The 11858-nt window shown below is 39.2% G+C and overlaps 1 pseudogene; it reads left to right on the top strand.

The window, feature by feature from the left end:
• The first annotated feature begins 9840 nt into the window (after positions 1-9840).
• LOC144705363 (protein EXORDIUM-like 2 pseudogene) lies at positions 9841-10936 on the top strand (annotated as a pseudogene).
• Positions 10937-11858: the final 922 nt, after the last annotated feature.

Raw genomic sequence — 11858 nt, 5'->3', positions numbered from 1 at the left:
TCCAATAGTTGCAATTAAATCACATCGGTGGACCCATCTCTTATGGTGTGCATATGCCACATGCTCTTATTTTCCTATCGAGGGCCCCCTCTATCCCTGTCAGCCTCTATGGCCAATCAGAGGCCTAGTAAGGAAAGATATAAATAATATAATAAATGGAGGGAGACATTGTCATCCGATCTACCTTATGAAGATCAAACGATCGAGATTGTATAGGATAAATTAAAAACAGCACCACTATGACACATGCCTCTAGTCGGGTCTGAAGCCCGGTCATATTTCCTTTGTAATATTCTAAATATTGCATCCCGCTGGGGAGGGATACCTTTTTTTGCTTCTCGACCTACCCCAACACAATGCTGAAAGGAATCTATTAATAGGTTATCCCATATTGAAGATTTTTTAAAAGGGAATTCCTATATAAATTTTGGTTCAGAATTCAATTGAAATAAACAAAGTACTTCCCCTCTTGTTCACTTGTGCAGGCCATCAAAACATGTCTCTTGGGCCTTATGAATGTGGGCCTTTGGTGGTCTCCTTGTGTGGGTCCTCGAAAGCCCCTTGTGCGGCTCTAGGTGCGGTGGCAGTCGTCAGCTGCTGGCCGGCTTGAGCGCTCTGTGCTCGCCAGCTTTAGGCTGGGTTAAGCACTGTTAGAGCCTCAATTTCTGGCTCTTAGCCTCCTAAAATAATTTTTTATTGAATTTATTCTACAAACTGCACAATAACCCACTCGCGTGAGAGTTAAGTCCATCAAAGATAATAATCTTGAAACATTCAAAAATTAGGTAGGAATTTCATTGAAAAAGGTAGCTTAAGCTCATTCTAGAATAAATATGCAAAATGAGAATTTATATTCAAAATAAAGATAAGATTAACAAAATGGTGTGACAAATGGTTCTAAGATGCGTAGGTTTTTATGACTCAAAATGGGTTCATCAAATATCTTTCTAATTTTAATATTTAGCGTATAAACTTAAATAGTAGTAATCCTTGTGTTATGATTTCATCATAAATCACTCAGTGATCGCAAGTATTTGTTGAATTCATTATAAACAACACACAAGTAAGATCATAAACGAATGTTCATTTCAGTGAATTTAAAAACATGACAAGGAACTGTGATTGGTCTGATAGCCACATAATATCTATCAACCGTTTAGTCCATTCATGTGATTCTTGGTGTTTTTATAATTTAAAAATACCAAACATAACCCTTCATTAAGGGATTGATGAAATATATATTGATTTCATCTTATTAACATTTATGTCAATTATTTTTTGATATTTAGTCACTAAAAACTAATCTATAAGACTTATCATTCAACATTATCTAATAAAATTTTAAATAGAAAAAAATCAGGTGCGACTTTTATCCATCATTAGATGAAGATTGCGGATTACTTTACTGAAGTATGTGATTTTGATGAATTTACAAGTAAAAGGTGACTTGTGACTTTTCATGGAATAAATACCATAACTGATTTGAGAGTCAAACTATGGTCAACATATGGGAAATCCATGGTCAACATATTCTCATGAAGGTCGAGATTAAATTAAGTAGAATCTCAAGGCAATTGAATACATACTTATATCATTTTTAGTGCATGAAATTGCTTTGAAGTTCATGAATTTCAATGTAAGTTTGACTCCATATCTTGATGGTCAACACTAGAGCAAGTATGTGACCAAATACCAAATATTTGGGTTAAGAAAATTTCCTTTTGCTAGTCAAATGTATTGGCCAAAATTTGTGCTTATGCTTTCAAGTCAACCATACATTATTGATATAAAATACTAATCAAATTAATACCTTCTTTAGAAATAAAAGTTGTTATTGTTTGATGATTATTCAGGTGTGTAAGAAAGTAGCTTTATTGATTTTTGGATATATGATTTTAAATATTCCATCTATGTTATTTTATATTATATTTTAATGTTGACATGGTTGACATGAAATCATACTAAAGACATCAGAGGGCCCTTCAGGGTCTACCATAACTTTCCTCATGAATCTCATACCTGGTAAGACAGATGAATGATATAAAAAGCAAATATATTTACATATTTTGGATGTTGCTCATCTCTTCTGTCAAAAGCAAGCTCACCTCCTTCCCAAAGAGGTAACTCACATGTATGTCCTTTAATATTAAATTTAATGAGTGTCTTTTATTTCAGAAATACTGGGGACGTCCTCCCCAAATGATGCTATTAATGGCATCATGTTTTAAACAGTCATTTTGGCCTCAAATTAATGCATGATAAGTTTTATTAATTACTCTTACCCTCTTATGGATGCCCCAGAGCATCTCTCTTCAGGATAAATTTTGAGCCCATGTGCAGCCTCCTGAAATGAAGAAAAATAAGCGATTCAAGCATCCAACGTTATCATTGATCATCTCTCACAAGGCAAACTAATGGAAGAATAAGAATCATGGATTCATTCCCTATTCCTGGTTCATATATCTTTCTTTATTTTGGGAATTGATTTCAGGTTTATTAAGATGAAGATAAATGAAGAAGGAACTAAAGAGGTCAAGATCATCGGTGGAAAAAGAGAATGGGGAATGATTGAGAATTGAGTCATCAAGAGGTGCATATTTCCATTTTTACATTCTGATACACTAAATAGGAAAGAGAAAGAGAGAGGACTAGTGAAAGGTATTATAGAAATAGAGTAGAAAATTGTGGGCTATTAAATTGATTTTATTGGGCCAATCATAACAAGTCAATTGGGCTGATTTAGAATGAGCTTATTTGTGCTGATTAAGAGACGACAATTGGGCTGAGTTTAAGGAGGATTTTAGTAGGCTGATAGAATAGTTTATTCGGGCTTCCTACCATCCATCTTTATGGTTCTCCAACTAAATTATTTAGGGCCCATTTTTTGGATATTAAATTGATTTGAGGAGCTATATTGATTCTATTTAGATGAAAATTTAAGGACTATTATCGGGCTCATTTTGAGCGGCAACTATTTGAGAAAATTGAAAGTCTTTAGCAGGTCGAGGTTGGAGAGTCTTAATGGGCCAACATTTTCTTATTTACCCAATATTTGAATCTTAATGGAGTTATAGGAATGCGATTAAATTTGGAGAATCAAGAAGTTATTTAAAATTTCATTATACTAAATGGTTCTAGAATGAGTGCAGAATTAAACATAATTAAGTAATAAGTCAAAGTAAGTCAAAGTCAAAATCTTATTTTCTAGGCCAAAGAAGTGAACACAAGTAAAAGTATCATCTGATCTTATCATTTTGTCATTGTTATTTATTTATTTTACTTGAAATATTTAAATTACTACAGAGATTTGTGAACATATTCTAAACTAGGATAAGGGGACCAACCTAGTCACATATGTGGTTGACCTTGTGATTGTGGTAATCTCTTACGAAGGCGAAGGAAACCAAGTCAAGCAAATTGTGTGGTCTGAAGAGGAGGAAGAAAACTCAATGATTCAACGAGGCTGAGGTAGGGATGAGAAATTCCTTGTTCGGCGTCGAACGAACACTTTTTGATGACGAACATAAAGGGAAAAATTATTGTTCATGTTTGTGTTCTTGTTTGGTTTTTTTGGGTTCATTCGCGAACATTTTGCAAGCGCTACGCATTTTTAAAAATGTGAAAAATCTCTATTATCAGAGAGATAGAGAGAGGGAGAAAGGGGGAGGGAAGCAGGGGAGAGGGGGTGGGGAGAGAGAGATTGGCGTTCTCCGTCTCTCTCAAATTATATTAAAAAAATACTATTATTATTCTAAAATGATAATGTTATTATATTGCAAAAACATTTATCTAGAATGCCACCAATTCGCGAACGTATTTTCTGTTCGTGAACCCATTCGGATCAGATTTTTCCAATTCATGTTCTGATAAACCCAAATTTGGGTCAAATAAGTCGTTTAAGGCTCTGATTTATGCAACAATATTTATAAAATTTTTCTTACTTAGAATAGGGTAAGGGTTGAATCCTCAAGGAGCAGGTAATGACACTGTAAATTGTAACTCAATATATTTTTGGATTTTAACTATTTTCTAAAGAGAAAATCAACTAAATAACAGAAAACTAGTAAAAAATATTTTAAATAAATGAAATAAGTATTTATGTTGTTTACTCTAATTTATACTTAGTCATTATAATATTTAAGAATTTTCCTGGGGCAAGATAAAAACTATAAAGACAAATAGAACCTTAGGCCGCATTTCCCGCTGTAAAATTTCTGCAGAAATGAGTAGTGAACAAAAATCTCTGTAACTTTTGCTACAGGTAGAATTTTAGAGTGCTGTTTGATGCGTTGGAAAGCTTGAAGTCTAGCCCTTGAATTCTTTCTCCCACAGTCTTATAGGAAAAGAATGAATCAAAGAAATCTGATGTACTAGGTTACCAATAACAATTCGGGAGCAAAGATCCAAAATGAGATATAAAGAGAGGGGAGAAGAGAATAAACTGAAGTGATCCAAGTCTCCCAACAATTGGATTTAATTTCAAGGGATTGTAGGGATAAGATTTCGTGATTTCCAGCCTAGACCCACGTGGCCTCCTCAGATTTGAAAATAAATCATTCAATTTCAAATTGTGGTTAGTTCCACAATTCTCGCCTTTAGTTGATCCTGATGGAGGAACATCCACTGGAGCACATCCCGACTCGTCATTAGCCACGTCGTGGAGCTTGAGCGGACGTAAAAATCCAGGCTTTTGTTATCCAGTTTGATGACATCTGAGTTTTTGTGTTACTATGCTTAAACATCACTTTATTTTGTCTTCGTGTTTTCTTTGGGTTGAGGGAAGGTTGTCCTATATATGGGTCCTTCCTTGCGTTGTCACCATTCCTCTCTCACTCGTCTCTTTTCACTGTCCTCGTGTATCAGGCCTTCCCACGTGTTTTTGTGTTTTATGTGTCTTGTTACACCCTTTTGGAGGAGCTTACGTTTGGATTCACCCTAAGGGGGCCTATTAGGGCATTCCTAAGGCCTCCCCTTCCCTTTCTATTTTACTATAAATTGAGAAGGGAAAGGGTTCACAGTCGGGAGAAGAGTGTTGTTGAATGAAAAACTGTTGTTAACTTGTTGTTTCCCGTAGGGTTTCTTTCCCGCTGTTGACGAGGACAGGGCGGCGTGGAGAGATTGCCGAAGTATGATAATCCTTACCCTCCGCCATAACCCGTTCCACCTCTTGAAAGTGGACGAATCCATCTGCATTATCCGATCTCTCTCCATTCTGAAATCTGTGGCCAAAAATCAGATTCGGTCGCTCTGTTCTTCTCCGTGAAAGGTGTTTTCAGATGCTGTCATCATCGACCCTGGACGTTGTTTCTCCATCGCCACGATCGTAGCACTCCCACGATTGTTCAAGTCTCTCTTCATACGCCTGAGTACGTTCGGTACAACACGCTCTGGCGAGAGTCCTCGCCATTGCACCATTACTCACCGTATTGACCAAGTTCTTCACAGTTGGTTCCGTGGAAACCCCGACGTGGGTGAAGGCCTCGCTCTGTCATCAACAGGAATAACTGCCAAACTTCCTGATGTCGCCATGCATCACCACAAAGCTTGTTAGCGTGTGCCAGATCAGATATCCGCCGTTGACAACTCCTCTCCTCTCGGCGCACGCGAATATCAAGATTGCCATAATTGGAGCCTGAAATTGGACGTGAACCACTATTCTCGCCACCCGCAAAGCCAAGACTCCTCTTTTTTTTTCCCAAGGTTTTCTTGCCAGCTTCTCTCACGATTCTGTTCCGCTTCGAGCTTCTGGGTCGACTTCCGCAGGTCCATCTCTGCTCGCCTTCTTACAACATTATTATTTCTTTTAGTACCGGTCTCAGACTGCTCCACTACCACGAGCAAAAACTTTTGTGCTTAGGAATAGCCACCAATTAACGTATTAGTTATATTCTTGACGGTGCCTGATCGGTTTGATCTATTGGACGGTGTGGACATCTTAGGACGAAGATAGTTCCCCCATCTTGTTGGATTTCGAGCCGATCATGCGGGTCATTGGGAGCTTGGTCTTGTCACGATGCTTAACATGTCATCAACTGGATTACGCCTTGGATCATTTGGTCTTCTGACATATTTCTCGTTAATTCTATTAAAAATAAGCACCACTTCACCACATCACATCATGTTTGTGACCGGTCTTCGTGTTACATCAGACCCAATCTTTAAGGAGGTTTGAATGGACTTCTATAGCCTATTTGATTTCTAATTTCCCCCATTTGTATCTCAACTTCACCATTATATTTACCTAGGTGCTGTTTATCACATAAAACTCCTAGAAGATGTGAGAAATCCACTTGGCTCTAAAGAGTCAAGTTGGGTTAGTCTCAAAAATCAATGCATAATGCTCGTGCAAATATTAAAATATGTCGTAAAAATAAATTATAAAAGCATAATTTTACTGATCTAATTTGACGTCATCAAATACCCCCAAATAAATCGTTGTTAGTCCCTTAATAATGCCCATTAAAGTTTTCTTGAGTTCTTTAATCATCCTTGAAAACATAGAGAGAGAGAGAGAGAGATAGAGAGAGAAATAGAGAGAGAGAGATAGAGAGAGAAAGAGAGAGAAAGAGAGAGAGAGAGAGAGAGAGAGAGATAGAGAGAGAGAGTGAAGTGTTAGAAATATCAATCCTTTATCATAACATGATACCTTCGTCGACAATTTAGACATAAACCTGTAAAGGACATGTAACTCCCTTGTAGCTTGGAAAGAGCAGATGAAGATGATAAAGAGAATTTACTCTTCTCCGAGTATGATGCTATGGGAGCGCTCATGCCTGATCCGACGATCACGATAGCGGGGTGGACTGCCCCCACCTCGGATGAGGTCCTCGCCACGCACTTCATCGATGCACTTGTTAAAGGCGGGGACAGCTCCAATATCTCTCCACCATCATCATGCGGGGGGCTCGTGTGAGGTATCGACGCGAGCACTTCTCCGAGCACGTGCAAGGTATCACTTATGTATCATTTCCTTTCCTGCACATGTGCGTGGACGAGTGGGATCCGAGGGTAATTGGGATATTTATACTCACTCCACGCCTATAAACATTGATAAACACTTAACGTTATAAATAAAATCCCCCTGGGTGACGTCCAGGGCACATCTGGATTGGTCTATGGGCACAACTGCAGGGTTGGCCGTACCCGGCACTGTGTTTTTTGCCAATAATAAAAAAGAAAAGTATGATGCTATAGATAATAGTTGGCCGCCATTGGACTAGTTTACTGCTCATAAATTCTCATCCTGCTTAATGGACAAACTAAAAAGGAAAGTAACAAAACAAGAAGAGAAACAAATGACCCACCATGGCCTTCATTGTTCAAAAAAAAAAAAGAGCAAAGTTAAAAATGCATCTGTTGAAATTAAACTAAGGAGAGGATAGCTATGAAAAGTTCAACACTAAGAGATGGAATACATGCATTGCCCTGCGTCCAAAAGTGCCCTGCTAGATACCATTTCCCCAATCCCACAGTTAATGAATAGAGCTCCTTGGTCCCATTTCTTCCTAAGAATCTGCTTTAATAGAATAGAACTTATACTTTCAGAAACTTAAATTACGAAGGAATATACTGAATTGCATCTACCAAAGGAACAGTCTCAAAAGAGTCAAGTGGGGTCAGTGTCAAAAATCAATGAAATATATAAAAATAGAGCTTCTGAAAATAAATCATAAATCTATAATTTTATCCTAAAATGGTGAATAATGATGGTCCAAATCTAAAAATATTTGGTAAATATTAAGTATAAAAGCATAATTTTACTGATCTAATTTGACATCATCATGTTTGTTCATGTTCGTTTGCATGTTCGCGAATGAATGGAACTTTGTTTACTATCTCTAGGCTGAGGGGGTCAAGGACATCAGAGCAACTCCGAGTTTAGTTTTTATTTGATGTCAGTGTGTACCCAATTTCCACATATCTGGTTGGAAGACTTTTAGACTCACATTAGGCATCCATTTAACACCAGGCCAAGATGTCCCCCGGACAAGAGTAAGTAACACATATTTTTTACAAGCCTTGACCTGTAGTAAAATCACTACGTCAAGTATCTTAATCCTACTATCCATAGATAGTTACAACCTCACATAAATAGGTTTACTTGAAATAATAAAAATTGAATGCCTAATTCACGCCCCTCTTAGGCTTGACCTAGCTAGAAAAAATAAACTAGGTTAAATAAAATTTTAAGATTGAAATCTTCAGTTTTTTGGTTATTAGAGTTACAAAATATATGTTCAGGTCAATATGGGGTTTCGCCCAATATTGACCGAGAAGTTTAAATAGTGATTTAATAATTCAAAGGGATTAAATAGCTAGTATTTATTACCTAATTTCATCTCGTGGATATTTTAAAGATAATAAAACTGTTTCATATAATATTGGTTTTAAACTTATTAACAATTAACACGTGATATATATGATAAAATTGCATGTCTACAGTTTGAATAGTGTTCTTACGTATATTTGTACAAAATTATGATACCTAAAGCTCGTGCTCCCATTGAATTGATTAAAAATTTGATTTTTATTTTTTTTGTACAATAGAAGGATGACATTTTGGCGCAACGGGCTAACAGCGAGAAATATAAATGCTTTTAATTAATGACTTTTTCTTGTAAAGAAGAATAGCCGATAGGAATATAAGACTAGGTCATGTGATTAAAATTATTTTATGTTGGATGCAGACTCCAAATATAAATTTGGTAATAAATCTCTTCTAATTGTCCATTAAGGACATTACGAAAAGAGAGGATAACCTATTTGACACGGTATTGTTAAGGATATCAGCAAATGAGGTTCAGGAGGAAATTTTGCAGGAGCTGAAAAGTACAATTAATCCAATTCTAATGTTTATGAAACCGCGTTTGTAACAGACAGTTTCCTACTTATCTAATACACCAATTATTTTTGTCAACCCACCCTTTGATTCCCTGGATAGACAAACATATTTTACTCCCCCTGAATAGGACTACTATTAATATGACAATAACGGTGATGGAAATACCAGGTATGAGTGTATTAAGTAGACCTTGATTGATGGGAAAGGTAAATTTATCAAATAATATGTTGACCAACATTCGTCCTCTGCATTTGAATAGATGTGAACTGCGAGAAACATGTCGTGGCTATGCATTCATCCATATGTTGATTTCTTGTTGTTTACTGAGATTCCGTGAGCTATATTGCTTACCTAGAAATAAATATGATTACTAGAACGCAGTACCAGTACCAGAAATCCACCATAGAAAATTGATTTATCGTCTTGTTGACGTGGGAAATGACTAGGCCTGATAGTGAATTTATAATAAGCCCCGTGGCCATTGATCTCACCCAGATGATCTGCCGCCATACGATCATCACCCAAGCCGATTTACGAGGAAAGCATATGTATCTTGAAGTGAATTGATGTGCAATTCAGGCGGTTTGAGCGACGCGCAACGACTGCAGCGAATCGAGCTAAGCTGTCCGATTTCCACGACTCGCGAACCTACAGGCTGCAAAACGTATGGTTGACTCGGGGCCTCGCCTGCATCGCGCTCAGTCTTGTCAATTCCAGTAGACCAATCGCCAACAGGGCACTACAGGCCCTTCGTTGTTGGGTAGCGGTTACTTAATGATAATATAAATGATGGTTCTCCGTTCTTGACTTTAAGGCACCTCTCTCTCTCTCTCGCTCGCTTTCTCCAGCTGTCCTCAAAGGACTCCGATCTTGCGTGCTTCGTTCCTATCTTCTTCTCGTCGACCCTTGGCCCGCTTCGCCCCCTAATCTGCATTCGAGTACAGCTAGCATCATTATACACGCGTTTTTCGTCCTCTATATATAAGATTGGCTCTTCCACTATCTTCCTCAATCACTAAGGAATTCAGCATCCTGGGTTTCTTCCTCTACTCACCTCTCTTTGGTTCTCAACCAACGCAAGTCGACACTTTCCATGGCGTTAAGACAAGGCTCTTCTGTTCTCCTTTCCTCAGTTTTCGCTCTGGCCTTCCTGTCCTCGTATCTCGTCCTGACCGACGCCATGCCTCGCAAGCTCTCCGCCCTCGTCAAGGAGCCGCCTCTAACTCTCAAGTACCAGTCTGGTCCTCTCCTCAAGGGCAACGTCGCCGTCAGCCTGGTCTGGTACGGGCGATTCTCGCCATCGCAGCGTGCCATCATCGTCGACTTTCTCCGCTCTTTCACGGGGGAGCCGGTCTCGAATCCTTCGGTGGCCTCGTGGTGGAGCACCACCGGCGCCTATGGAACAGGGGGTACGGCAGTCATCTCGTTCGCTCGCCAAGTCGACGACGAGAATTACTCGCTGGGTAAGTCTCTCAAGTCTGAAGACCTGGTGACTCTTGGGGGGAAGGCCGGGGCCGATGCGGGCATCGCCGTGGTGCTGACTTCGGCGGACGTGGCGGTAGAGGGGTTCTGCATGAGCCGGTGCGGGACGCACGGGCAGTGGCGCGCCGGTTCGCCTTTTATCTGGGTCGGTAACCCGGAGACGCAGTGCCCGGGGCAGTGCGCGTGGCCCTTCCACCAGCCCATCTATGGACCGCAGACGCCGCAGCTGGTGGCGCCCAACGGCGACGTCGGCGCGGACGGGATGGTGATCAACATTGCCGCGATGATGGCGGGTACGGCGACCAACCCCTTCGGAAACGGCTACTACCAGGGGCCCAAACAGGCGCCGCTTGAAGCTGTGTCGGCATGCCAGGGTATCTTCGGCAGGGGAGCGTACCCCGGTTATCCTGGGAAGCTGCTTATCGACAGCGTTACCGGCGGCAGCTACAATGCCAACGGACTGGGAGGACGGCGGTATTTGTTGCCTGCAATGTGGGATCCTCGCACATCTCTCTGCTCGCCGCTGGTGTGAACGATTAGTGTAAGAGACAGCCCATAGGGCTATACTTGTTCAGTGATTCAGTTGAAATAAGAAACATTTTTTACATGGAACCGTTGAGATTCCGGCGCTCTTTCCAATTGCACCAATAATGCTAAACAGTTGGATCGACACCCAAGTGGTTCTTAACGATGTAGTTGTCATTATAGTTGTTGTATCCCGCTCCCGGCAAGTCACTTTTGGAGTGCAAATATCGCATACCAATTTTTTCGAAGCGTCAAGATTTTTAGAAATTTTACCGGCATAGAGACTTGTGGATCTGGAGAGAACGGATTCAATACACTATAAAGTTTGCGATTACCTTCATCCAGCAGAAGCTTAATCAAGCTCTCCTCCAGGAAACGCTATACCCAAGAAGATCAACGAATGAATAATGAGGATTTCACGTATCTTCGAGCGCAAGAAAGAAATACACCTCATAGATCCACAGGATTCCACAAAATATATTTATGCAAGGTTTATGTTTAAGTCCAAAAATATGATTAGACACTAAATTCATTACAATTTGTTTTGGAGCCTTCTTATTTTTATTATCCCTCAAAAGAGTGTTCTTCTTGACAACCCCTGTTGCAAAAATTGGTCGATATGTTTAAGTCATAAGACTATCTGGCGTCATATGACACATATTGAACTTACTTCCTGATTAACCTTTGGTAGGCTCCTCGATCCACAAAATACGCATTATCTTTTATCTTCAATTTGTTATTTGGGTCTAATGGAGTTGTAGTTTGTTGACTGTCTACAATACCTGTCTCCGCTAAATAATCAGTTACTCTATTCTGTTTGAGATAATAATACTCCAAAAGATATAAGACAATTCAACTCCACAACAGTACTTGAATATTCTCAACTGTCTCATTTAATATTCTTTAAATAATATATTTAATATTTATTTTTAATAATATCATTACCACATTAATATACCATCGACAATAACCAGCACAACCAGCCTTTCAGATTCATACTTTGAGTTAA

The sequence above is a fragment of the Wolffia australiana genome, chromosome 7, assembly GCF_029677425.1.
Source record: "Wolffia australiana isolate 7733 chromosome 7, ASM2967742v1".
In the NCBI taxonomy this organism is placed as follows: domain Eukaryota; kingdom Viridiplantae; phylum Streptophyta; class Magnoliopsida; order Alismatales; family Araceae; genus Wolffia; species Wolffia australiana.
The sequence above is the reverse complement of the archived record's forward strand: the minus strand, read 5'-3'. Positions and strand labels throughout refer to the sequence as shown.